This window comes from Eretmochelys imbricata, chromosome 3 (assembly GCF_965152235.1).
Source record: "Eretmochelys imbricata isolate rEreImb1 chromosome 3, rEreImb1.hap1, whole genome shotgun sequence".
Classification (NCBI taxonomy): Eukaryota; Metazoa; Chordata; order Testudines; family Cheloniidae; genus Eretmochelys; species Eretmochelys imbricata.
This window is the reverse complement of record NC_135574.1, coordinates 7,111,604-7,136,050: the sequence shown is the minus strand read 5'-3', so window position 1 is coordinate 7,136,050 and position 24,447 is coordinate 7,111,604. Positions and strand designations below refer to the sequence as shown.

The 24,447-nt window shown below is 42.5% G+C and overlaps 1 protein-coding gene across 7 annotated transcripts in view; it reads left to right on the top strand.

Annotated features, from left to right (window-relative positions):
* The first annotated feature begins 9,305 nt into the window (after positions 1 to 9,305).
* NCOA1 (nuclear receptor coactivator 1) overlaps positions 9,306 to 24,447 on the top strand; it is a 348,679-nt gene continuing 333,537 nt past the window's right edge. For all 7 annotated transcript variants that reach the window (XM_077812334.1, XM_077812333.1, XM_077812328.1 and 4 more), the window contains exon 1: positions 9,306 to 9,616. The gene's annotated coding sequence lies outside the window, so the exon portion shown is untranslated. The remainder of the gene's footprint in view (positions 9,617 to 24,447) is intronic.

Genomic DNA, 24,447 nt, shown 5'->3' with positions numbered 1-24,447 from the left:
CAGACCCATGCTTTCATCACGAGACCTTCCTCTCTCTCATGAGGACCTACACTGTAAACCAATAGCACCTCAGAATACCCCTTTCTCCACCCCCTCACAAAGAAAAATCTCTACTCTAAATTACCATACAATCATAACCATACATATGAATGACTGACTACTTTAAATTGCCACAGTAGGAAGAAGAATTAAAACATGCATACATCCAGAAAAACCCTGCATATTTTACAATTCCCTCTCATCCTAATCTAAATTCTCCCCCCCAACCCCGCCAGTATGAATCATTTACCCCAGAATTCCCCTGATCACTTGACTCTCCATTTATCTGGATGATTTTGATGGCCACAAAACACTTCCGATAACCAGGTTTGCAGGGGGGGAGGGGGGTTGTTGGTTTTTTGGTTTTTCTTTTTTTGCAAAATGTAATTTTATTGAACTAAGTTAGATTGAGAGGCCTGATGTCCTCTCTTAATACACAGCAGTCCAAGCTTCCCCGCACTGCCCTGCCAATGTTCCCCCACCTGGAGGAATGACTCCTGGGAAGGGGACTTTTCAGCCTCAGACTAATCTAATCGTGCCAGTTGATGTGCACATTTGTCCACAGAGGCCACCAGTACATTTCTCAAAAACCAGCCGGCATCAGGTAGTGACACCTTTTGGGTGATAAAAGATTTAAGGTCTGTACCAGTTCAACACTATGGTTAGCAAGGTCATCTACCTTTTATATCATTTGCTGATTTTTGTAGCCTCAATTTAATTCTTGCTGTAGAATCTAGGCACATTTTCACACAAGGCAATATTGTACCAGTAGGAGTGCCCTACTTGCATTTTTTTATGTCACCTCCTCTAGACTTTCAAAAAGCAATAAACCCACAAAAAGAACTGCTCTCAAGCTAACCTGGCATCCCTGGAGAATATACTTATCACATGGGTAATAACAGTGCACACTTTCCTCCCCCCCCCCCCCGTAGATCTCACCCCCCACACCTGCCAACTTTTCAGAAACAAAAGGAAAGTGATCTACAACATTCAACAGACTGAAGGGGCATCAGCCCCTGCCTGTCCAAAGCTGGAATGTAGCTTGATTTGTTAGTACAGATACAGCCAAACCACCAATAAATCATACATTCAAGAAGTTTAATGAAGAAAACTTTACATAAAAATAAAACATTTGTGATTGCAATGAAGTTTTCCTTTAGTTTCCTATCCTCCACTTTTCTCTGAATTTTTTTCTTCCTGTCCTTCAGTGTCCGAAGGAAAATATACAAACAAGGTTTGTACCCCTTATATTTTTATCTTTTTACCTTTAAAGCTGTTTCATGAAGATGCATTTCTTCTGATTTTTAGCTTTTATATTCTCCATTTTAATTTTTTACTTCCTGTGTTTCCCTTCTCACCTCCTTTCAGTCCCTCACTATCTTTTTTTTTTAAATTATTTATCTTCCCAATACCCAGAACAATGCTGCTATTCCCATAAGGGGAGTGAACAGAAACAGACTCAGTGATTTGCCCAAGGTCACACAGGGAGTTTGTGGTAGAACAGAGACTTGACCTCACATCTCCTCGGCCCTCACCAGCAGTCTGCTCTACTCCTCTTCGTTTTCACTACTGACTTGTTTGCTTTCTCTCCTTTTCCTTCTCTGTCCCAGTCTCTCTCCTCATGAGGTCATCTCACATTTCCTTTCTGTACCCTTTAGGTCTCTTTCTTTCATTGCACTGCCCCTTTGGGTTTCTCTCCTTCCTCTCACAGGCTCTGATCCAACAAAGCACTTAAGCATATGCTTAACTTTAAGCAGTAGTTCTACTGAACTCAATGGTAGGTAAATAATCATTAGACAAGAGGCAAGGTATTGTCATGGATTAAAAGCTAAGACAGGAAATAAAGTAGAAATAAAGGGTTAATTTTCATCAAGGCAAAAAGGTTAATGGTGGGAGGTCTCAAATATACACCAGACATATTACAGAACCTTATTAACAATCTAGAAGAGGGGGTGGGCTATACAACAGCAAAATTTGCAAGTGACACAGTTATTTTAGATTTGTCAAGTCCTGAGAAGATGGATACTTCAGAGGAACCTACTGAACTTGGTAAATGGTTAACATGCAGGCTGAGGAAGTTCAATGGTAACAAATGCAAAGTAATGTACGTTGGATGGAAAACTTCAAACTGCTTCTTATGGGGTCTAAATTAACAGGAACAATTCCCCCCCCCCCACTGCAGAAAGGATGTGGACAAATTGGAGAGTCCAGCAGAGGGCAACAAAAATGATTGTGGGGCTGGGGCACATGACTTACGAGGAGAGGCTGAGGGAACTGGGATTATTTAGTCTGCAAAGGGAAGAGTGAAGGGGGATTTGATAGCACCCTTCAACTACCTGAAGGGGGGGTCCCAAAGAGGACAGAGCTTGGCTGTTCTCAGTGGTGGCAGATAATAGAACAAGGGGCAATGGTCTCAAATTGCAGTGAGAGAGGTCTAGGTTGGCTATTAGGAAACTATTTCACTAGGAGGATGGTGAAGCACTGGAATGGGTTACCTAGGGGGTGGTGGAATCTCCATCCTTAAAAGTTTTTAAGGCCCTGCTTGACACCGCGCTGGCTGGGATGATTTAGTTGGGGATTGGTCCTGCTTTGAGCAGGGGGTTGGACTAGATGACCTCCTGAGTTCTCTTCCAACCCTCATCTTCTATGGGTCTATGAAAGGGACGTAGGCACCACTGAAGTCCTCCATTCAGTGTGCAGCTGTGGTCTAAAAAGCAAAACAAGAAGTTAAGATGCATAAAGAATGGGTTGTAGAACAATATGGAAAATTCTGTAATGCTATTATATAAATCAATGGCTTGCCATCATCTGCCTTTGAAGTATTGGTCACCACATCTCAAACAAGGTATTGCAGAATTAAAGGAGGTTCAGAGAAAGATTGTGAGAATGAGTAGGGAAACCCTTACAAAAAACCATCATATGAAAAAAGATTGAGATTCCTTACCTTATAAAGGAGACCTAAGAGGTGACATGATAAAAATATACAAAATAAGTGGTCTAGAAAAGATGGATCAAAAACTTTTGTTCTCCCTGACTTAAGACAAAAAACATGGGTCATGCAATGAAATCAAAAAGTAGAAAATTTAAAACTGATAAAAGGAAATACTTTCCCCACACAATTAGACTGTGGATCTCTCTGCCTTGGGATCTCGTTAAGACCAAGTATTTAGCATGATTCAGAGAGGGAGTGGAGATTTATATGGATAACAAGAATATCCAGAGTTGTTATGAATGCTCATAATTTTTGGGGAGGGATTAAAAAAAACCTCATGCTTTACAACAATCTCTAACTATTAGGGATTAGGATGAAACCTTCATGGGAGGGGGACATTGTCAGGTTTTAAAAACATTTTTTTAAATGTATTCCTTACTTTAATTGCTGAAAGCAAAATAATCCCCCCCCAGTTTTGCTCTTCACTTAGTTTAGACATTGAAACTTCATTAGTTGCTTTCCCTGTGGCTTAACTTTTCATTATAACAGTTTTTAGTTAGTTCCCATCTGTTTCTCAGACACTAGTACAATGCTGAAGTATTTTGGTTCCACACAGCAGGGAAAGGATTAAAATCCCAACAAACATATAACTGTTTTAATTGAATTTTCTCTATTTACTTTTTAAATGTTATGAAACATTTCTATAAATATTAAGTTTTGTAAACTTTTAAAAAGAAAATTAAATGTTGAGCCTAAATTGTCTGGCAGTGTCTGCTTCAAAAGAAATATTTAAAAACCACCCACAACTAAATCATTTTTTAATTTCTAAGAGCTCCTTGCAAGTACTCATGGTAGTAAGTATTCATACTTGGTAGTAAGTTATGCAAGACCTGGGACTACTCATGGTAGTAAATACTGCAATTTTGAAATCAACAGGGCTCTGTGTATGCATAAAGGTCTGCCAGCATGGCTACCATTGCAGGGTCAGGGCCTGTAGCCAGTAATAGTCATAATATCTGCCCCAATATTCTAACTTCCTTGGAGTAGGGGCCCTGCCATTAATCTAACTGTACAGTATCATCCTTGCCTATGGTGCTAAAGATAAATGCTAATAACAGCAAAACCTAATGATTATTGTTAAATGTATAGTTATATACATGTTAATCATTAATAGAAATGATCTAATTCATAGAGCTCTGGGATGTGTTTTGAAGGGGAATGGGAGGGAAGTGAGGTTTCCTGCGTTTAAGCTTGGCCTAAAGCTCTACACCTTTAGTCAAAGGAGAAAAAAAATTAATTTGAGAAACTCCATACTCCTATATATACATCCCTATTTTGATCCAGTCTGTTGTCAGATTAAAGGGTGAGATCTGAATCAACATATGAGTATTTAATCTGTTGTTCAAACTACCAGACCCTGAAGGGGAAAAAATTGTTATGAAAGCTGGCCTTTTAATTTAATGCAATACAATTTTAATGAATTTCTTATTAAGTTAAATACAGATGTGACAGCAGAATGTGGAAAGCGCACACTGTAGCTGTGCGAGGTCCAATAAAGTGATAAAAGCTGTTTGTGTGGTTAAGGATGGCTTTGAAAGTATGTGGTAACCTAGCCACAGATACTGGGCAGCCTATGAAACCCAATTTGCTGTATGTCAGAAGTTTCCTGTGAGATATTAAGCCTTTTTGATTGATTATAGTTCACTTTCTTGCTGCTGCTAGAGGTTGCTCTGTGCTGAATTGGATTTGATACCATAAAAAGTCACGGAGGAAACTAAAGTGCTGTTTTGTACTAGTAGCCTGTTTTGAAGGCAGGGAAAAAAAATGCAGATCTGGGCTTTTAAACCTGCACTGAATGACTCCACTGTGAAAGGTAGGGCAGAGTTAGTAGTAGTATACTTTTGCCCTTGCGTTTACTATAAAATAGGTCACAGAAAAGGGGGCACTGTATCTTTAAATATTGTTACCCTGCTGATCCTGGATTATGATTAGGTTACGTAACTTGCTTATGAGCTGCTTTTCATTAAGACTTCCACAGAACAAATACTTCCATTTTAGTCTAAAGCACAAGAGGGCGCTGTGTTTGATGACTCAATCTCTGCTGAGAGCCAGAATGCAGACACGCAGTTTTATGAACACTCTAACAACCATTTTAGTAAAGGATTTATTTAAATGTAGACAGCTACTTTCCTGTAAACCATGCAAGTCCTAAAAGTCTTCATCACTGCCAACTGCTCGCATGAATTATCACAGGATAAGTAGATGTCTGAATGTAAAACAACTAATTAACTTTAATGGAATTATACATTAATCTTAGCTGAAGTATAGTCACAAAAAATTGTAAAAATCAAGTGTACATAAAAGATGTTAAATCAATGCATTAAAAGCATTTTTCTCTAAGCCTCCAAATTATTGTATTAAGTGCATCCTCTGCTAAGTAAGAAACAAAACTTTGATACTTCTTTTGTTGGTCTCAAAAGCTAGCTACACTGATCATCAATGAAAGTAAAAGGCTGATGCCTGTAGCTCTTAATGAGGGTAAGAACAGGACCAAAACTAGGGAGCCAAGTTATAGATTAACCCAACTGCAGGAAAAGGCTCAGTATTTATAAAGATTTTACAAGCCAACATTTAGGTCCCAATCCTTAGAGGGAAGTCAATATCTCCCAAGAGGTACTCGGCACTTTGGAGAATCAGCTCATACTTAGAATTTATGTAGCACTAAGAGGTCAGATTCTCCCAGTCATGAAGTGGGGTGCAGTGCTGTTGTCAATAAAATTAAGGCCCACTTACACCAGAGCTGGTATCTTTAAAACTGTACAATATCAACTAATGAATCTGCCTCAACCAATCTGAGGTAGTGATTATTCCAGTGGATACTCCAGAACTACTGCAATGAAGGTTGAAAAAGGCCTCCTTACCCAACAAGTTAAATGAAACAATGGGCTAAAGGGAGGCAGCATTATACAGGGGTTAGAGCAGGAAACTGGGAAGTCAAATCACCTGGGTTCTAGTCTATTTGGTGACTCCACCACTTACCTGCTGAGTGACCTTGGGTAAATCACTTAACCACTCTGTCCCTCGGTTTCCCCAGAGGTAAAATGAGATACTTTTAAAAATGCCTAAAAGTTAGTTATAGTTTCATTCTTCTGATGGATTTATATTTGCTATGTATATTTCAATGAGATTTAAATATCACTTATAATTTCTTTTGAAGTCTCATTCATATTGAAATCCCTGTATGTATTTTAAAATTGTTTATACCTTTATTCCATTTAAAAAGTAACTAGCAGATTAATAAAAATGGCCTTATGCTTCTCACTTGAAAACTTAAGCATCCCTTCCCTGCGACTGACCCATATATTAGTCTCCTGTGCAAAAATTAATGGAGGAAGCCACACTGATGTAAAAACTCCATAATTCTAAGAGCTGTGGAGTTTGAGCATTTTCCCCCCTCTGATGAAGTGTACCAGGCCTTCCTGGCCCCCTGCTGCTCAGCTACACCCTGCCCTGGGAAGGTGGGAGGAAAAGAGCAGTAAAGATGGGTCCTCCAGACCTACCTAGAGAGACCTCACTGGGGTAGCCACCTTGGAAGCCAGAGACACATTGGTCTCCTCATCTCAAAAAGGATATACTGGCATTAGAAAAGGTTCAGAGAAGGGCAACTAAAATGATTAGGGGTTTGGAATGGGTCCCATATGAGGAGAGATCAGAGGCTAGGACTTTTCAGCTTGGAAAAAAGACTAAGGGGGGATATGATAGAGGTATATAAAATCATGAGTTGTGTGGAGAAAGTGAATAAGGAGAAGTTATTTACTTGTTCCCATAATATAAGAACTAGGGGCCACCAAATTAAATGAATGGGCAGCAGGTTTAAAACAAATAAAAGGAAGTTGTTCTTCACACAGCGCACAGTCAACCTGTGGAACTCCTTGCCTGAGGAGGTGGTGAAGGCTAGGACTATAACAGGGTTTAAAAGAGAACTGGATAAATTCTTGGAGGCTAAGTCCATTAATGGCCATCAACCAGGATGGGTAAGGAATGGTGTCCCTAGCCTCTGTTTGTCAGAGAGTGGAGATGGATGGCAGGACAGACATCACTTGATAGGTTCACTCCCTCTGCGGGGCACCTGGCATTCGCCACTGTCGGCGGACAGGATACTGCGCTGGATGGACCTTTGGTCTGACCCAGTATGGTCGTTCTAAAAATAGTTAGGTTTTTTTTGTTTTACCTTAGAATGAATAATAAAATTGTCTGTGACGGTGCAGAGTTTCTCCCCCCCCCCCCCAACCTGGAAAACTAGTTAATTCTAGCTCAGGTCGCCTCTCCACATGCACAGGTGCTTAGGGGAAGATAATGAGGCAGGGTTATGGAATGCAGGCTAATCAGTTTCCTCCGTTGGATGACAGGAAACACCATAAAGATAGCTGCTTAGGAACTAGCCTAGCCTTAAGAAGGGATCTATATCAAGTTATTTGCGCTGAGGTTATAGGTTAGATTGGAGTTTTTTCTGATTTTGATTTTTGGCTTGTGAAGCCCAGTTTGTTTTGTTAACACTACTGCATTTGGAATACTTTGAGGAATAAAAAGCCTTAAGGAGGAATGTGAGCTATCTGAAGAATTGTCTGATTTTAAGTATTCAATCTATTTTCCTTGATGGCATGTTGGCTGTTGTGCGATTTCACACTTCCATAGACCATATGAAGAATGTAACAAGATGAAGAAAGGTTTCAGAGTAGCAGCCATGTTAGTCTGTATCTGTAAAAAGGAGTACTTGTGGCACCTTAGAGACTAACAAATTTATTAGAGCATAAGCTTTCGTGAGCTGTAGCTCCCTTCATCGGATACTGCATCCAATGAAGTGAGCTGTAGCTCACGAAAGCTCATGCTCTAATAAATTTGTTAGTCTCTAAGGTGCCACAAGTCCTCCTTTTCTTTTGAAGATGAAAATGTGGCAAAATAGTTGACTGCTGCAGATGGAGCACTTGCTGCTGTTCAGTTTATGTAGAAGTAACAGCAAGTGCTAGTAGAATGGCTTCAAGTAGGTCCTGGTGTGTACAGTGGAGTGGATGGGACCACTTTGGCTTAAAAGCTTGTCATATCTCACATCATACTTATTGGTGGGAGGAGCTGTTTTTTGCCTCAGTTTGGATCCTGCTGACCCTGTATCTTAAAATGGTTGAATGTCTGGGGCCATGGTTACACTGGAAACTTCAAAGCGCTCCTGTGGGAGCGCTTTGAAGTGCGAGTGTGGTCGCACTTGGGTACTGGGAGAGAGATCTCCCAGCGCTCCTGGTAATCTACCTCCACCCTGTTTCCTAGGGTCCCAGTAGTCATGCCATGGAGGGGGTTGTCCTTAAATCACAGACCGCATTAGAGGGTGGGTGGGTCCTTTATATGCGTTAGTATCAGTATTCCTAAGGTTGAATGTATTCCCAGGGGTTTCAGCACATGACATCACCTTTAATGAAAGATTACTCTTTAATTCCCGGAGCCTCCATGATGATCCTGGAGGGTGGGCAACCCTAAGTGTTATGATGGAGTGGATGGGCCTTGGGCGGGGGGGAAGCATTCATGTTTGGACAGACCTGAGGGGAAAACAGGGCTCTGGGGTATCTGGGTGCTAGGGGAGGGAGCGCTTGGTGGGGGAAATGGGGGGGTGGGGGTGCTCGGTGGTCCGTGGGTCCTATGGGAAGGAGTGCTTGGTGGGGCAAAGGGGAAATGGGGGGTGCTTGGTGGTACACGGTTGCTATGGGAGGGAGCACTTGGGGGGCAAAAGGGAAATGGGGGGGGGGTGCTCGGTAGGATAGTGACTAGGGTGACCAGATGTCCCGATTTTATAGGGACAGTCCCAATTTTTGGGTCTCTTTATTAGAGACGCTCCTATTACCCCGCCCCGAGCTTTCAGAGTTGCTGTCTGGGCACCCTAGCGGCGACCCTGGGCCTGCAGGCTGCCCGCTGGAGGGCAGCGGGGAACGTTAACTGGGGCTTGGGGGCCAGGGGCAAGTGGGGGTGGGAAGCGGCCCCCAGGCCCTGTAGGGGAGAGGGGCGGAGGCTGAGTCCCCGGCACGGAGGAGATGGGGGTGGGGATGGTGCTCGGGGCAGCCTTGTGCTGGGAGTGGGGGCAGGGCGGTGCTTGGGCCCCTTTACCAAGATGGCGACTGGTTCTCTCTTCACCCCTCCCCCCCCCCGCGAGCGCGGGCCCCGTGTGGCGGCGGCGCCGCCCTGGCGGCTGGAGGACCCCGCGCTCTGCGGGAGGGGAAAGGCCGCGGCCTGCGCCCAGGCCGCTGGGGGCGGGGGTGGCGGCGGCGGCGGCGGCGGGGGGGGGAAAGATGGCGGCAGCCGTCGGCGCTGAGAGCGGTTGAGGGGGAGGGATCCGGGCCCGGCCGCGGCGGCGACACCGCCCCTCGCTCGGCCCCGCCCCGCCGGGAGGGAGGGAGACGGAGCCCGAGCCCCGCAGCCGAGCCCAGCAGCCGGAGCAGGGGGCCCCGGGCGCCCAGGACCCCACAGCGGGAGCCGGGGCCCCAGCAGCAGCAGCGGGAGCCGGAGCCCCTCAGGGCCGCCCCCCTCCGTGTGGCCGGCGGAGCCGCTGTCGCACCCCCGTGAGCTCCGCTGGGGGCAGGCCGGAGGCGGCGGCGGCGGCAGGTGAGCGGAGCTCGCAGCCCGGCCGGACTGCAGCTGTCAGGGGGCCGGGCAGAGGGGAGGGGCGGCGGCGCCCCATTGCCCCCCGCCTGGGCCGGGAGGGGCGGGGCGGGTCACAACGGGTGTGTGGTGGGGGGGCTCTGGGGTACTGCGGGGGGGCTGGGGGCAGAGCAGGTCCAGTGAGGGGCACCCTAGAGCAGTGCACCGGGGTGTGTGTGTGTGTGTGCAGGGGGGCCCCAGGCTGGGTAGGGGGCGAGCCCGACAGGAACTGGGGAGCAGCGGCGTCTGGAGGACCCCCCAGTGCTCGCCCCGCGGCGCGGCGGAGGCGGGGATCTAGGGCACTGGGGGGGCCCTGGACGAGGGGGCGGGGTGGGGTATTTTCCCCTCCCCCCCCCCGTGCTGTGGGGCTCGGGAGGAGCGGAGCACTCGGGCTAGGGGCACGGAGAGGGTGAGGGGGAGCAAATGCGGGGAGAGTGACGGGGGCATGCGGTGGGGCTGATACTTTGGGCCCCTTCTCCTTCAGCCCTGCGTCGGGGTAAGGAGGGGAAACCACCAGGCAAACGCACCCTCCGTGGTCTGGGCTGTGCCGGGGGGAAACTAAAGCTGTCATGGTGCTAGAAAGTAGCAAATGGGTGTGTGCGGGAGGCAGGGGAGGAAAAGGGGGATGGGAAGGGGGATGTTCAGTATTGTGAAGTTGTCCTGGACGCTGGTGAGGAGCTGAGCATTGTTCCCATAGACAACTCCTATTCTAAGGGGTATTTTGGCCTTTTTTTTGCAGGTTTCTGGGCTGTATTGTGTGCCATGCCATTCTTCTTTGAGGGGGGTGGCTGTAGGGGTAATGTGAAAGAAATGTCTGTTGGTTTGGGGATAAGGGGGTTTGGGGGGTGGGAGGGTGCAGCACGTTTTGGCTCCCGCACAGCAGCAGTGCGGGGAAGGGGATGGGTGACAGTCGAAGCTGATTAAATCAGGGCTCTTCGTTTCTGAACTAGTTTGTGCGTTTGTTCAGATTGTTAAGAAATTGATTTGAAAAGTAAGGAAGCAGGGTTTTTTCCTTCTAGCGTCCCTGTGAGGGAGGAATTGGAACTATATGGAGTGACTTTGTCTTGGTTCTGCAAACATGGCTGAAGGGGAGGGAATGGGGGTTGTTGATGGGGTGAAGCTGCGCACAAATGGGGGTGGTGGTGGTCACACAGCAACAGGGAGCTGCTGAAACGTCTGTTGCAGGGACAGCGGGCTGGGGGAGGGGAAGACATTTCATTTTGTTGCCTTTTAAATGACAGCTCTTTGTTTGTTTGCATCTTCTGATCAGTTACATTATTACACCAGCACCATTGAATTAGGTTACACACATTAATTTTTTCGTGTAAAATTTCTAAGAGGAAAAACAAGTAATACATTAATGCAGTTTCTTGGTTAAAGGAAATGAAGATGGTAATGTGGTATCAAATAGCTTTCAGTGTAATTTGAGCTGAGAAGATGGCTCAGTCATTATGCATTTTGTTTGGAAAAACAGCCAACAGTCTGAGTAAAAGATGTGTATGGTGCTTACTGCTGTTCTGAAGTGTGTGGGGAGATTTTGATTTTTTTCTGCTTTTTTTTCCTCTGTCAGCAGCTGAATTGTTGCCCTAAATTTTGTAGGTTTCTGTCCTAGAAACGTGGACTAGAAGCAGCAGCAGACTGTGGATAATTCTTAAGTTGGGGGTGTGTGTAAGTGGCAACCCAGGAGTTCCAGTTGGAACTAAGGGGGTTATAGCTAGTAGAATATGACATTTAGTTATATAGAAGCAGTGGCTGAGAGGCAATTTTCTTCCAGTGTAGGCGGCTCTAGACACTAAAATCCCTGGTTTCTTAGGTGCATGTTGACCTTTCAATAGCTGAGAATTGGGTTGCCATTATGTTGTTTTATGTTTGATATTTTCATGATTGTATTGCATTATACTACAATGCAACAAGGGGGTGGTTTGTGACCTAAAGTGCTAGAGAGTTGGTATGTAAAAGTTTACTCAACATATAGTAGATGTTAACTCTACAGATCCAGATATGGCATAACCAAAAAGGGGGACACAGCAAAGAGCAAGGCAGAGCTGAAAACTCTTAATAATGTAGGTGTTTAGCATGTGCTGTTCTTAAGATCTTGCATTCCTTATGTTCATAGTTTACACTTATATACGTGACCTGGCTTATGTGGGGTTGCAGGAAATGTGAATCTCAAAAGTGGTACACCTGATGAAGTACAGATGAGTAGTATGTTAGTGGATTTAAACTAAAAATGAGGTTTACTCCAGGGGTGTACTATCCTATTCCAATTCAGAGCCTGTAGTATTTTCAGCTTGCCACAATCTTATGGGAAAGTTTAAATGTTCTAAAATGTTAAGTTACTTTGTGCCTATGACAGCTCTTTATATAGCGGAAACAGCAAAAACTATTACATACAGTTTCTCCAGTTTGTTTAAGCCCCTTGAACAGCAACAGGGAGAGAAATAGGAAAAGATGATTGTAAATCGACAAATTTGCGGAGGGTCTCAGAAACTGATATAGTATCTGAAACTACATTTAACTGAGTTTTTGAAAATGATTGGCGTTCAAGTTGTCCCTTTTAAAAACAAACACCTACTGATGCTAGACAACAATAGTAACTTCAGCAATATTATACCTGTCTCAGAGCCTGTGGGCATGATTGAAATGATATGATCTTACCTGGTTTGCTCAAGTTAAGTATTTATTGTCTAGAAATATGCTGCTGTCATGTTGTTTAGCAGCATGATTCCTTGCTTTCAAAACAAATGCACTTCACAAGAAACCACGTTGGGTTAGAGTAGTACTAATTAAGACCTTTATTTTTTAGTCATTAGTTTGATTTAGAGATGGTGTTAGGCTGTTGGTTTTCCCCCATAACTTGCCCTCTGCTGTGAACACTGTAAGAGAAAAATTCACAACTGTATGACTAATTCACGTAATTAGTCATGCAACTTCCATTGTAGAATTATTGGCATAGAAATACTATCATTTTATGTTCTAATACTGCATTGTCTTGTTTTAGAAACATATGTGCCCATTGCTGAGACTTCAGTCTCTTAACATCGTTTATATGTGATACATCTATAAATGTTTGAAACCTTTAGGATCATTAGATTTCCTTAACTTTTTATAAACATTTTTATAATGAGCAGATTTGCTGGAGATCAACACCTTGTGGGCTACTAATCCAAGAGAGTTAATTTGCATGTGACCTATGAGGATTGTCAGAAGTTAGGGTGTGAGCGTTGTAACTAAAAATATCCTCTCTTGCATAAGCAATTTGCCAGTTGAAGAACATTAATTTAATTTTTGTGTAAGCAAACTACTTATATTGCAAGTTTTGCTTGGTTCCTCATTTCCTTGAAGCAGTAATGCTTATCTCTTTTATCAAAGGGAGGGAATAAAAAATAGTTTTTAAAGTTACATTGAAATCTCTTTTTAAAAGAGAAATAGGGAAATCTCAGAGAAACAGGTAAAAGTTAAATCAAGCCTGCCCAAAAGGGCAAATACAGCCCAGAGTCTACTACATCCTGTAGCTACCGCTGCCATATAACAAAGGCTAATTGTTGACAAATTCAATCAAGCATTTAATATTGGTTTATTTAGAAACTAGTTCAAACAGACAATTGTAGATAACCATAATACTTAAGGCCTGGTCTAAATGGTTGAAATGGTGCAACTTTGCTTGGCACTATTCTTGTATCTGTTTAAACCTGGCTCTTAAGCAGATTCAAGGGTAGTGCCATGCAAAGTTGCATCAGTTTAACATAACATCCCTCGTTAAATAGGCATACCTTCTGTGTAGACAAGCTTTAAAGTGCTTTGAGGACTCTGGGGACTGCCCTAAACACAAAATTACATCAGTTTAACTAAAAATGTGATTTTTTTTTTTTAAAATAGATTTAGTTAAGACAATACATCTTGGTGTGTGGACACTTTAAATCCGTTTAAACTTGCTTATTGGTTTAGCTTGCCCCTGTAAACAAATAGGAGCAAGGTAAACTGACAGCCAGTTTTGAATTAATGTGTCCCCAACAGAGGGATTTGCCCTGATTTAACTAAACCTGTACAAGCTTGTGTGTAGACAAAGGAAAGGTGTTATAGAAATGCAAAATAGTCAATGAATATACGAATGAGCAGTGTCACTCGAACTTTCCTGGCAAGTAAGCTGTACGAGCCTCAATTGCAAAATATGGGCACTGCCTATGATGAAGCTAAGACAGCTTCTAAAATAAAACTGGGGCAGGTTCTGCCCTCAGATGTATGTGTAATTTTCTCCCAGAGGCACAAAAACATTTAAATGTTTAAAGCTCAGTCTTAAAAAGACAGGTTCAAGGAGATGCAAAATCAAGGCTGACCCTCTGTCTAACTTTTGGGGGAAACAAATGTTTAACTTGTTTAGTTTTGTTCTATGAAATCTAAGTGTCATGAAAGATACGTATAAAACAGGCTGCTTAACTAAGAACAGGATCACCTTTTTCAGTTTTTTATTATATGCTTAAAATTGATCAGGATATTACATGAATTAGCTGATGTGGAAAAGGGGCTGGGGGAGAAGAAACGAGCCTTGCACCTGTTCTGTGTGTTCATGATGTCCTGAATAAGGAACTGTTGGTTTTTAAAAACAAAAACAAAATTCAGGTCTTGGGTACGTTTTTGGGTCAGAGGTTCAGGGTACTCTGGCTTGGAGCTCTATGAATGGAGAATGATGACATATCAAGAGACTTAAAGCTTAGCAGTTGAGAGGGAAAGGGATTTTTATTTTTGTGTTCACTTTTTTCATATATATATTTAACTCCAAAACTTGGGAGAAAAGTTGATAATTGAAGCATTGAACCTCTAAACCTTTCAGTCTTCTATGTATAAAGCTGAACCAACCTGACTTAAAAAAGCCTTTGCAGGATCTACAACAAACCCTCTAAAGTATCTGGAATCATTAATTTTTATAGTTGCATTATTTTTAAAATAATGCAATTCTCCCTCACCCCTCCTAAAGCTTCCTTTTCATTCCTAAACGGAGACTTTGCATACAACTTCTAACAGAACACATTTCAAGTTGAGTTAAATACCTGAAAGTAGTGGTTTTAATGGTAATGGAAATGACTTATCAGAATAGTTTTTTTGACACTTGTTTGTGACTGAAAAAATTGTGGGTGAATTTATGTTAACGAAAATCAAGAACTTTACAGCATTAGCTAGAGTAGGACCTACTACCCAGTTTTAATCTCTTCTGTTTTATTCCTTAATTCTGACCCCTGCTACTCTAGTACTGCATCTTCTCTCCTGCTCTGCCAATGCGCATCAGTGCTAACTTCTGTTTCAGTGGTGACCCTTTCTTGAGCAGAGACTCCTAATCAAATGGTTTTGGGAGGTTATTTATGGTGTGAACCAATATCCACTAGTGTGCATAGGATGAGTGCACTAACCTCATTTTCACTTAAGACCCAGTTGACTCAAAGGTGAAAAGCAAACACAAGTATTGTTTAATTTCAAAGCACATTGTGTTCGGATTCAAGGAATGACAGCTGGTCACTCTGGAACCATTTATACCAAATAGGTCATACAATATTCTTGCTTGCATGTGTAAGTGCAAATTTAATAGTAAAATGCTGGGTATAGAATATTGTTAAGAATATGAAACCTGAGCATTTACAGTATGCTCATATCTGAACTTACTGTACAGTTGTGCATCAAGTCCAAATGTACGTTAAAAGTGTGAAGCCTGACTCAGTACTGTGTTAGTATTTGGAATTTCTTGGAATAGATTTCACTTGTAAAGCATCTTTGCACATGTCTCCAAATGACACGTTAAGAATATTGTTATACGGAAAACAAGTGTGAGCCACTTATTAAAAAAAAATAAATAAAAAATGCAGGTATAACAATTATACTTCACAGGCCTCAGTCTTTGCTCTTTCTTGCTGACTCATTTTTAATAGGAATAGGGTTTAATTAGTTCTCCCTTTGCTAGCATGTACATAAATAACGGGTTTTGTGTAAACTAAAAGCATAAACAACGTGCATTTCAGAATAGCCTCAATATTTTTACTGTTCTACAAGTTCCAGGTAGTCCTTAGACTACGTTCCGTTTACTTTCTTCCAGTATACTTTATAAGAAAAAAGGCCCTCTTTGAAAGAGATCAATTAAAAACTTTTTTGGGTGCCTAAAGTTACACATCAGATCCATAGTTCAACGCTAATTGGCCTGGCTTTCGGAAGTGTAGAGCATCTAGTGAATTCAGTGGGAGCTGCGGATGCTCGGTCCCTCTGAAAACCGGGCCACTTTGTTACTCCTTAACTCTAGGCTCCCAGATCTTACAGTCTTGTCTTAAGGTATTACCACCATTATAACCTTACAAAACCTAATATGAATAAGTGTTTCTAAAATGTCACTGAAACCAGTGTTTTGTCTGGGCTTATACATTCTTTTGCAGTATTGGAAATATAAACACAACTGCATAGTACTGTAATGCATGGGGAACTGTACATGGAAAGTAAAACTGAGCATCTGATTTCACTTTTCAAAATGAGTGAAGTTAAAAAAGTAAACTAAACCAATGTTTCCCATACTTCTGACTAAGGCAACCCACTAACTGCATTTTGTCCCTTTCTGAGAACACCCCTTTACCCCTGTTTTCCCTCTCCTCTCGCCTTCTCAGTTGTCCTGCCCCTCCTGCAGCCCCAGCTGGTTCCTCTCTCTCTATGGCTGGGGAATGTTGCCAACTCTCCCGGATTGTCCTGGAGTCTCCAGGAATTAAAGATTAATCTTTAATTAAAGAATGTCATGTGATGAAACCTCCAGCAGTCCGTCCAACCAAAATTGGCAACCCTATGGCTGGGCCGGGCTGCGATTGCTGTCAGGCAGCTGATTGGCTGGCCGGCCGGCCGGCCACGGCTGCTTCCTCTGGGCTGCTGCTGCTACCTGGACCTTGCTACCTGTGCCTCTGCATGCTGCCCAGGGGAAGTGAGAGCGGGATCTGGGTTGGCGGCAGCAGCACAGAGGAAGTGGCTGGAGCCAGAGGGAGGGCAGTCGGCCACCTCCTCGTGCCCCAGGGGCACTTCCTCAGTGATGCTGCTGCTGCCTGGATCCCACTGCCTGCTGGGCTAGGGGAAGTGAGAGCATGGATGGTGGGGTAGGGGAATGTCTCTGGGCACGTGCAGGGTGGGGCAGATGGTTGACTGTCTGCTCGCTGACTCTGGCCACTCCCTCTCTGCTGCTGCTTGGAACTCTCCCCGCATACCACTGCCAACTGCCCAGGAAAAGTGAGATGCTGGGGGTGGGGTGAGGGGTGTGACCCACCCAGACCCCTCCCTGGACCTACTGTTTGGGGAACACAGAACTAAGCTGCCCAGATCAGAAAAAGTAACACAACCTATTTTCTGTTTTGTTCTACAGCCTAAGATGTTAACTTAAATTCCTTTAATGCTGCTAAGATTAAACTCTTAAAAAAATAAAGCAAAGTGCAGTACATCTAGGTAACAAATTCTGACATCAAGGGAAGTCTGGACCAAATTCTGCTTGTGTTACTCGCTTGAGTAGTCTTGCTTCTTAGTCCTTTTGGCTTTGTGGTTATGGCGGACAGGATTTGCTCTACTGTCGTTAACTTCATAGGTATTGCAGGGGTATAGATCTGTGTTGGTGACAAGTACCATAATGCCTGGATATAATGTGCCCTCAAGTGTCAATTTCTTTATATTATCCTGTAACGGTCTTCAGTATTATAAGGGGAGCTGGTAGTGATCCTGTACTTAGGTGCCCTAACTTTTCTTCTTATAATCTTGGAGAAGCTTTAATGCCTCCATTGTTTGCACCAGGGTAATCCTGTCAAGGTAGAAAGGTGCTTTTTCTTTTTTTTGTGAAATTCCATTCAGATTTAACTAAATTGTAAAATGTTAAAAATCGCTATTTCCGTTCTCTCAGGGCTTATCTAAAGTAGTAACAACTTTGTATGTAACTTGTGTATGTAATATACCAGTATAGTGAAAGTGGTACACTTCCCTCCCCCACCCCGCCCACTCCTTGTCTCCACTAGGAAAAAGGTGTGTTCTCAACTTATCTCATATAAAAACTGCAAACTGGCTTGTCTTCACTATGATTTTAACTTGAGTTAAACAAGTTAAGGCAAATCCTACGATTCCCATAGTCTTTATCTCACCCTGCTATGGGGGAGCCTGTGGTTTATCTTGGCATGCTAACTTGTGTGAATACTACAGGCTGCCTATCGGCACTAGGTTTTTAACTCAAATTAGTATACTTTTTTTCCTAATGAAGGCACGCACCTAATGTGGACAGAGTTATATTCCTGTATGGGAATACCATTATATCAGTGTAATATGAACAAACAGAGAAATGCTATTGTGTTACGTGTAAGGCCTTGCTTTGCTGTACTAACCCACCTCCCTTTCCTTTCTCATCCCGTCTGGAAGCTATATCAGGCGGCAATTATCTAGGTTGCAAAGTCAAGAACTGAAAAGTCAGGAAATGCCAGATTTAGGGATGCCCATGCAACTGTTGTTAGTTTTTAATTACATAATATTTTTTCCATGGAACCCCTGCCACATTCAGTGTACAGGTTGGTAAGCAAGAGGGCCAGATTAAGGTTGCACAGACAGCTGTAAATCTGCCATTTCATAATTTTTGTGTGCTTGATGTTGCAACTTAAATAATATTCTTTTAACATAGTTTTTTGTAATATGTATATGCCTTTCTGTGGTGCTTATTGTGATATTATTTGAACACCTGACCTATATTAAACTGTTCATAATACCTTGGGCATAAGCAAGAGCACTCTCATTTTTCAAATGCGGGACATTGGCACAGAAGTTGAGTGACTTGCCCATGTAGCAGGGTTTTCTGTCCAAGGAGAAAAGGCATTTGACAAACTAAAATATTCTCAAGTGCTCAGTGCATGACTAGAAAACTTGTGATCAGAGAGGCTGATTTGTTACATTGGTGCAACTCATCATGAATTTGCCAGCGTACCTTGAGAGTTAGATCAAGAAGGGACCCATCATCATTGGCAGTTGACTCTTCTGCATCAGGGATGTGTTGGTCCTTATGGATTTATGACTGGCACCTGATCACTCTCATTCTGCAGACCAACTCTACTTCTCATTGTGATGTCTAAATTTTTTTTATACATAAAACATAAACGTGCATAGCACTCTAACTGTGGGGGAGAACTCAGGCTTGAAAATCATTGTTACTGCTGTAGAACATGCCACTGCAGAGATGTTGGATAGTCTTCCAATTCTGTTTGAGTCTTTATCTTAAAATCAATTTTAAAAGCATGTTTAATTGTTCAAATACTTTGAAAGGGGGATTTATATCCCTGATGCTGACATAGACGTGTATGCTTAGGCTTGGAAGTGTTAGGTTTTTTATCAATGGTCAAAATTAACAGATAGGCAAAGTGAGAAAATTGCTGCTTGAGAGATTAGAGTCCCATGTGAATGTGTATAAAGCGTGTTATAATGCTGGAGTTAAATGATTATAATTTCCTGCAACTGTGAACGTTTAAATCAATGATTGAAAAAAATGCTTGAAAATAAACTTGATGATATCCATTGAAGTTATAAAAATAAAATAAAATTCTGACAGGCCTGTGTATATTGTCATTGGGCCTTTCCACATCCAATGGGTAAGTTAAAAAGAAACAAATCCAAACTTTTAGAGACATCTAAAGAATCTAGTTAAATCAAGATTTTATTATGTATAGCTTTTAAAATGCATGGAAAATAGACAAAATAACCTTTAGAATAGAAAATAATCTTGCTAGTCGGGAAACATTTTCTTCCTCTCATCTGTCCATTAGGCTGGGTGCGAGTTGTGTATTACTAAAGCTACCAGAGGCTGTTTGAAATTATCAGTTGTCAACCTTACTCTATAAGGACCGGCCCTCTAGATCCACCCCAGAAATTCTGCCACGCAACAAGTATAGGTTGGCAGTTAAAACTTTTTCCTGTTGAAATAAGTGCTTCTCTATCCAAGGATCTCAAAGCACTGTACTAAATATTAATATAATAAACTTCACCACATATCTGAGAGGTAGGTAAGTATTCCCATTTCACATATGCATGTAGACTTACATAGGGTTGGTCCACACTGGTACATTGGTATAGCTTTGTCCTTCGGGGGTTTGAAAAATCCTCACCCCTGAGAGACGTAGCTATTCTGACCTAACCCCCAGTATAGACAGCACTAGGAATCCTTCTGTTGATGGGTGGGTTACCTACGCCAACGAGAGAACACTTCCTGTTGCCATAGGTAGCTACTATACTGAAGCTCTATAGCGGTGAAGCTACAGTGCTGCATCTATGCCACTGTGGCAGTTTAACCACAGACATACCCTAAATGTCACACAGGGAATCTTACAGATGTGCTGATGGAGCTCAGGTCTCCCGACTTGGGGCATGGCTACCCTACAGCAGCATAGCTGTGGCCTTGCAGCTGTGCTGCTATAGTGTAAACCAGAGGTTCTCAAACCAGTGGTCCGCGAGCTGCACTCAGGTGGTCCGCAGATAGTTCCCTCTAAAGTGCGTGCTTGGGCAGCCACACACAAGAGCATGAACAGGCGTGGCTCCACAAATTAGGTGCTTGGACTCTGGAGAAGAGACACATGTAAGATGAGGTGGTGGTCTTGGGAGGAACAGGGGGTAGGTGGGAGCGCTCAGTGGGGTGAGAAGAGGGGGTGGGGGGAGTTTGGGATGTGCAGGGCTGCGGTGGCCAGAGACGGAGGTTACTTTCCCTAGCTCCAGGGCTGCGGCTGCCAGGGAGAGATGGCCTTCCCAGCCTAGGCTCTGTGGCTGCTGTGGCTATGGAGAGACCTCTCCTCTTTCCCAGCCCCAGCTTGGGGGCTGCTGTGGCGTGGGAGAGAAGGCACATCCATCGCATTAGAAAGGTAAGACTACTGATATTAAAATATGAGTTGTGTGCTTTTATTTGTAGAACAAAAAAAATAATTATTATTAAGGGTTTTTTTTATATTTAGAGCTTTTTATCCAAAGTGCTTTACAATAGTTAGCTAACGGTACAAACAACATTTGGAAAGATCATTAAGTGGTCCGCCAAGATCCTCAGCAATTTTCAGGTGGTCTGCGGGGAAAAAAAAAATTTGAGAATCACTGGTGTAGAACCTTCCTGCATTAACAGAAAGGGTTTTTCTGTTGATGTAGGTAATCCATCTCTCCAACAGGTAGTAGCTAGGTCAATGTAAAAATTCTTCTGTTGACCTAGCTTCATCTACCGTAGGGGTTGGTTGACCTAACTATAATCACACAGGGCATGACATTTTTCACGTCTCTAGTTTTAGGTGTAGAGCAGGCCTCAGTCCTGCACTCTAATCACTTGTATAGTTGCACTTATTTAATTCTTGAGCAGTTGGTCTACAGTGGTTAATGTATGGCACATGTTTACTGTAATTACAGCAATATAAACTTGATTTGTTTAGCAACAGAGTCCTTTGGATAAGCCTTCAAAAGTGCCAGGAATGGGAAACAAACACAACTTGACATGCCGCTCTGTATCCTTGAGTATAGCGATAAGTGCCTATTTGGCATCCTGATAAGTGATTTGTAATGAGAACCACAAGGTTAAGGGAGTTCTCTCCTGACCCCCCCCACCCCCAAAAAACCTGTTGCTGTTCAGTGCCATTGTGAACAATGGGGTCCCTGCCAATTCAGCAATTTAGAGAATTGTGCCTTGCTTCAAACTCTGGACTTAATCCACAGGTGGTTTCCAGCCTTCAAAAGACAGCAAGGTGGGTGAAGCATATTCCAGTACCCACAAAGATTTCTGCACAAGGGAGTAGTACTTGTGTTCCTAGAAGTGAAGAAATGGCTAGCTGGAATTCTGTGCAAACGAAGAACGAATAGGTTTAAGGATCTTTCTGATGTGGGTAAGAGGAAGTTAGAATTCCCCACTGCTAAGCATATAAGAGGCCATTATATTTCTCCTTTGGTGGAAGGTATTGAGTGGGCACAAAAATAGAAAGGACCATAATGAAAAAAGAATGTAAACATGAAAAGCAGAACAAGAGACAAAAGCAGTTTCTTTAATAGCCAAAAATAGTCTTTTTTTTTTTTTTAAATGAGCACCGTAATAGCAACCCTACGCAAAAGTCTGAAGATTCACTATAAGCCAGAAGGGAACACTGTCTGCCATCTCTTGCACCTCTCCAGGCCCTTTTTAAATAAGCAGCATTGGATGCAGCTGGGCCAGTAAACTACATTTGCCTTTTTTTCATAAGACAGCAGAGATTGTTGTGTGCCTAGAGAGGGCGTAGTCGAATCCTCAACTCAGCAGTCACATCCAAATGGTAGTCTTTATTTAATAAGAGGATCAACGTGTTGGAGGGGAATAAAATAGAAGCACTCAGTTACACTTGGGTGAAGAGACTGCAATGCTTGCTAAACAGGCTAGACTACTTAGCTACAAAGGTTAAATGCTGTTAGCTGTAACCTTTCATTGTCAAAAAAAGGAGTACTTGTGGCACCTTAGAGACTAACCAATTTATTTGAGCATAAGCTTTCGTGAGCTGCTCACGAAAGCTTATGCTCAAATAAATTGGTTAGTCTCTAAGGTGCCACAACTACTCCTTTTCTTTTTGCGAATACAGACTAACACGGCTGTTACTCTGAAACCTTTCATTGTCAGAGTTCATGTTTGAACCTTTTGCTCTTCCTTTTCAACAGTTAATGGCAGTTGCCAAAAGGGGCTTGTCTTTCTCTTCTCCCTGAAGGGAAGTTGACTTCTGAGAAGTGGCTGTTTTTTAATATTGAAGCCAAACTTTGTTCATTCTAGTGCCATCTCCTATCCCACTCTAGTGTCTAACCTCTAAGGGCATGACCCCAAACAACATCTCTCCGGAGATGTTAGCTGTAGGCCCTTCTCTGTGAGCTTGGTGAACATGTTTTCAGTTCTTTATATACTTGAGCTCCTTGAACCTCAACGCCATACATAAAAAACCTGCCATTTCTTTCAAAGAGACTTTAAAGGGAATTTGATAAGAATATATAGAAAATGAGCTTTCATTTTGTGAGGTAGCCTTTCATCACACATGCACTTGAAACCTCTAAAGAAACAGTGCAGTCTTCGCTGCTTTGAGATCTGTGGATGAGAAGTGCTGTGTAAGACACAGATATTATTTCCCAGGGGAGGCAAATCAGAATTAAATTCTTGGGATAATTCTGGAATGTATATTTTGAAATGACAACAGGGTTACTACTGAACTGGTTATTAAGATGGAACAGGAGGAGGTCCAAAATTACTTTAGTGAACACTTTCTCTCAAATTCAAGGAGTACTCCATTGTGATGCAGAGAGAAATGATCTGTGGACTACTGATTTGAATACAGGTCTGAGTCCTGATTCTGGCTTGGATATTGGCTCTCTTAGGCAAGTCACTTATCCTCATACTTGTTTTCCCTGTATCTAAAGTGGTGATAACAGATACTTCACATGGATGTTGAGACTAAACATAAATGCTAAGCATTAATAATGCTATTTAAAAGCACATAACTCTCCAGTAAGGGGAGAAGAATAAATAACTGGCTTTTGTACTGTGGTAACTCTCATTGGGAACAACACACTGTCTGCATGTGGCTGTGAGAGAGCGGTCAGCGGATTTGGCAAAGATAGAATGTGTTGCGTCCTGCAGTAGATGCAACTGATTCATTTTTTCTGAAGAATAATCCTTCTAGCAAAAGACCATCTCTATTTCAAGAGTAGGCAAATAGGAATAGGCACCCCAAAGACATTTCAAAGCCTTTGCAGCAGCCTTGGAATATTCAGTACGTTCTATTCTGGCATGAAATTCTAAATAAAGAGCTAATGGTCATGAGAGATCAGAAGCTAGTCTACGTATACAATTTTGCTGGCTCAATCTTTCATTTTAAATGCTTTGGACTTCCTCAGCAGGAGCCATTGCCTCTAATGTAGACTTGAGAAGGCATCTTTGGCTAGGGTCATGGGCTAACCTAAGTGTTTAATAATTTAGTAGTAATATCAATTATTTGTATTGCAATAGTGAACAAGGACCCCAATCAGATCAAGTCCCCATTGTGCTAGTCACTGTACAAACACAGAACAGACAGTCCCTCTCCTGAGAGATTACAGTCTACGTCTTAAAAAAGGGACAACAGACAGGAGGAGCACAAGGAAATAATTAAATGAAAGTGGTCAGTGTGAAAAGCAGTGGTCACTGTATACCAGCTGCCTAACCATTATCAAATTTTTTGTAGGTGTCATGCTAGAATGTTCACCAAGCTATGGAAGGGGGGTGGGAGGAGGAGAGAAGTATATTTGGAGAAACTCAAATTAGTATTATATAGAGGTGTTAAAGGACAGTTCTAATAAACTATGATTACATGTGGGGAGGATGTATTTGAGATTAAATATGAAACTATTAGGGGGAGGAAGGACCCTACAAGGAATTAAAAGGGAGGTTAGTACAGTAGAATACCTTGGGAATGGAGGGTGTTCATAACTCTGAACAAAATGTTATGGTTCTTTCAAAAGTTTACAGCTAAACATTGACTTATACAGCTTTGAAATTTTACTACGCAGAAGAAAAATGCTGCTTTCAACTATCTTAATTTAAATGAAACAAGCACAGAAACAGTTTCCTTACCTTGTAAAATCTTTTTTTAAACTTTCCCTTATTTGTTTAGTAGTTTATGTTTAACACAGTACTGTACTGTACAATATTTGCTTTTTTTGTCTCTGTTGTCTGATTGCGTACTTCCAGTTCCAAATGAGGTGCGTGGTTGACCGGTCAGTTCATGACTTTGAGGTTCTACTGTATGTTTCTTTTTGAT